Genomic DNA, 4711 nt, shown 5'->3' with positions numbered 1-4711 from the left:
AATTTTCTACGGACATTTGGTTCGTGTAAAAAATTTTCAGAAAAATGAAATTTCATTTTTAAAATTATACAATATTCTTTTTAAACATAAAAATTTTAGTAAATATGTCAAATATATGATCATTATACTTTTAATATGTGAACGCACAATATATAAAAAATAATTACTTTTTAACACAAAAAATTACAAAGAACATGTACTTAAATAAACCAATTAATCGAAATGATTGAGATCAGGGCCGGCTCTTCACAATATAGGGCCTAGGTGAATGATTTAATTAGGGGCTCTTCATATTTTATTTTATTTTTATTTTTATATAAATTTAATTTTTCTAATTTTTTGAGATGCAAAATCACTAATTAAAGTTTTATATTCAAAATTTTCAAGTATTTCTTTTTCCATTAATAACATAGTCAATCCATTTAATATTTCTTGTGACATAATTGATCGCAAATATTTTTTTATAAGTTTAAGTTTTGAAAAAGTTCTTTCTACAGAAGCTACTGTCACAGGTATCATTAATAAATTCTATAAGCAATAAATGCATTTGCAAAATAATTTATTTTTTGTATAAAGTTTAATGTTTCAATTGGTGTACTTGTTTCTTCCAAACTTTCTTTTAAAATTCTCAATTCTGAAAATAAATCAAAATCATTAATATTTGAATGTCTTCCACATTTTAAAATATGTCAAACATTTTTGTTTCAAAATATTCTCATCTAATGATTATTTTTGTTTTAAAATATTTTCAAGTGTCTAATGATTATTCTCATCTAATGATTTTATTAAATTGCATTTACTTTACAGTTTAAAATACAATTTCATTAACTTGATAGTGAAAAAGTCAATGTATGGGAAGAGAGCATCATAAATATTGTTAACATTATTACATTAAAAAAAAATTTGGGGGCCCCAAAATTTTTTTTTTAATGTAATCCTAGGCAAGCACCTCAACGACCTTATGATCAGGTCGGCGCTAATTGAGATAATACGATGTTTAAATATTAACAATTAAAAGGTCATACCCAGTGCACAAGCCTCTCACTTTGAGTGAGGTCAGGGAGAGGTGGACGTCGACAAGCCTTACACCCATTTTTGGAGAGGCTGCTCCCAAGTCTCGAACCCGAGACCACCCATACCGAGGTGGAGGCACTTGCCATCGCACCAAGGCACGGCCTCTGTTTAAATATTAACAATTAAATTGTATTATTATAATGTAATAATAATAGTACTTTTGTTTAATTAATAATTTATTCTTTTAATCATAATTGGTCATGACTATGTATTATATGTGTGTGCTCCACAACTCTTTAGTTTTCTGAAATTTTAAAAAATTATAAAAATAATAAAAAATCAAATAGTATAAGGACATTTTGGGATATTTGTATACAGTTACATGAGTATTTTGGGTTAATTATAAATAATTATAAGGATGAATATGGCATAATTATAAGGATAATTTGGAATAGTTGTAGATAGTTAAATGAATATTTAGAAATAATCTTTTGTAGCTATAGGAGTAAATTTGACATTTTTGAAAGAATATGTCAAAAGGAGAATCTCCTTTATAATATTAGAAACAATAGTGTCATAATAGTAAATTATAGGGCATTATTGTCAAGCTCACTAAAATAACAAGTGCAATTGGTATGAAAAGTAGGATTTAAAGGGAAAAGAGACTCCTACAAAATTTATCCATGTGCGATGGGAATCGATTACTTTTGTTCTATGAGAATCTTTCGTTCTCGTAAATATTGAGACTATCAACCACGTAAAATTCTCATGTTCAAATAAACATAGAAATAATATATCACACCCACAGGGTGTGATTCAGGTGGTAATGCGAACTGCGGGAGTGTCTTTCACGAGGTCAGGTGTTCAAACCCTCCCGAACTCGTTTCCGCCCTTGGACTCCTGAATTTATCCTCCCTTTGGAGTTGTGGGGTCAACTTCAAGGGGCACAGGATTAGTCACGTGGACCGTAAAATGAACGCGTGGATACCCGGTGCGTATTCCAAAAAAAAAAAAAAGAAATAATATATCATGAACATTATATTTCAAGAAATATTGAAAGATATCGTGGACCAACACCTCCTAAGAAATAAACCCAAATCAATTTATAAAAAAAATATTTAAACTGATCATGGACAACTAAGACCATCACTTAATATCTTACCCGTGCTTTGAGATTTTGAATAGGAACATTACTTAGCACGCACGGATGGTAAGGATGCTATGGAAGCCATGAGGAGCGTAAGGCGCATACGACTTGGCTCATTCCATATTAAAGAGCAAAATGATGAAGACAATTCAACTTTTCAATTGTAATTTGTATTTAGTCTTGTTTGTATTTACATGTCTCATAAGATATGATAGGAAGCTCAAAATGACCAATAGACAGACCCTAGGATGCATGTTTTTCATGAAATATTCATATGCACTTGTCCTACGTTGGATCTACATTTTAGAAGGTTAATAGGGCTGAATAACAAGGCAATCGTCAACTAGTCACCTAGTCTCGTTGACAAGCGAGTGAAGTACACTTATCGACTAGTTCCTGGTCTCATCAACGAGAAAATACCGACACCCTAATTTTCTCAAACAAGCCACTCATCGACTAATCCCCTGGTCTCGTCGATGAGCAAGTGAAGGACACTCGTTGACTAGTTCTCCACTCGTCAACGAGTCTGTCGGGCAAAACCGGCGCTCCAACGCTCTACGGTCATATTTTTATTTAATAAAATATATTTTTATGATCCAACGGGTCGAAAACTACTATATGCCTAAAGTGCCTATAAATACTAACCCTAAAACTTATTTTAAAGCTCTTGCCTGCATTCTCTGACACTAAAATCATTATTGGGCTTTTTTCTCTTCTATATTCAAGATCTGAGGGCATCCATCTTGCAAAGCTATGTTGATCTTGAGGTTTGGTAAACAAGTTTTTTTTGTTTTAGGCATTCAAATCATATTTTTCTACTCTTCTACTCATTCTATTTGAAATATTTATTGGGAGCAAAAACTCTTGTTTTCCATAAATCCATTGTTTGAAAAATATTTTGGGAAAAAGTTTATACTAGGGCTTGAATCTTTGAAGTGTTTACTTTCATATTTCATTCAAAGATTTCATATTCTCTTATCTTTGCAAAACCTATTTGAAGGCAAACCCTAGAATCTCCAACACACATGTTGATTTTTTGAGTCTGATCCCTATTTTGTTGCTGACAAAGTATATGTATCTTATGCGTGCATTTAGTGTGTGAACATGTTTACATGTCAACACGAACATAAGATACCGAAAAATGGAAGCCAGTAGGGACATAAAGCTCATATACTCTTGACGAATTCCATAGGAAATGAAGAGCAAAAGAAGAAGATATTTTGATGTTATTTGTATTGCATTTAATTTTTATTATTTGGTTTGTAATAATGCATGTATCTGCATGATATGATTAAATGTTCAGATTGACCGTAGACAAACCTTAGGGCACCCAACATGGAAAAATAAAAACATTTTTCTTAACAACTAAAATCATACAAAAGGTTTTCATCAATTAGGGTCAAACATGAGTTTTCAACTAGGCCTAGTTGACTGACCCATTCAATTATGAACACCACGGTCGACCAAACACACTATAGGCCAAAATTCAACTTGTTGACCATGCATCGGGTGACAAACCGTAAAATGAGCGTACCATCCATAGTCAACCGAACCATGGAACTTGACTTTTCTATTGTCCTTAAGTGACCGAACTTGTGGTTCAAAAACACCTTGGTCGACCGAACTTGACGAACTGATAGACTGGCCTTAAGCTCGGTTGACTGAACCTACGAAGGTTTGGTTTTTCGCCTTATCTCAACCGACCGATGTTTCCCACAGCCGATCAAACCCCTTCGAAATTCAAAATATGCTATGAGTGTTCAGCCGACTGACCCTTTAAGACGATCAACCGAACCTCTCAGGTTAGGTTAATCTTCAGCTCTTAATCGTCATTAATTTTTTAATTAAACATTTCTAAAATGACGAACTTGTCCCTCAACAGTCACTTTTTTAGAAAAACTATAAATACCCCTTTCATTACTTAGATTAGTAACTTTGATTAACTCTAAAATTCTCTCTAAACCTTTGTTAATCAAAGTTCTCCCAAATAAATTTTTATTGCTAAAATTGTTGGTTGGAATTGGTGTATTCCCAAGAGGGAGTGAATTGGAAATTTAAACTTTCCTAGGTCAATTTATATAAGCAATAGTATTTCACAACCTAGGGTCTTTTTAAACAAATTCCAATTCCCACAATAAATTAAACAAAGCAAAAATTTAAACAATTAAAGCAATCTCAGTATTTCCCAAGCATTCACCGTAATAAAAAAAAAAAAAGCATATAAGTGTGGAAATTAAATAACGTAATGAAAGAGAAAGCTGGACACAAAATATTATATCGGGGTTCGGCCAATTGTGCCTACGTCCCCGTCACTTGCAAGTGGAGCAACACCGAATACAACACCCCTTTCCTTACTAAACAAAGGAAAACCCCAACTCGAATTCGCAAGACTGACCCCAACCTTTACAACCTTTTATTACGAGTTAGATCAACACCCCTTCAGGCCACGCCTGGAATAGAACAGATGATAAGAATTTTTGCATACAATTCAAATATTTCTACACAAGCAGATATGTACTGCAATTCAACACAGTAAACAATGCACACACA

General features: G+C 32.8%; 1 pseudogene; it reads left to right on the top strand.

The window, feature by feature from the left end:
* Positions 1-4711, top strand: part of LOC131162608 (NADP-dependent D-sorbitol-6-phosphate dehydrogenase-like) — a 68061-nt pseudogene that overhangs the window by 9415 nt on the left and 53935 nt on the right.

Source organism: Malania oleifera, chromosome 8 (assembly GCF_029873635.1).
Source record: "Malania oleifera isolate guangnan ecotype guangnan chromosome 8, ASM2987363v1, whole genome shotgun sequence".
NCBI lineage: Eukaryota > Viridiplantae > Streptophyta > Magnoliopsida > Santalales > Ximeniaceae > Malania > Malania oleifera.
This window is presented reverse-complemented; position numbering and strand designations above follow the sequence as displayed.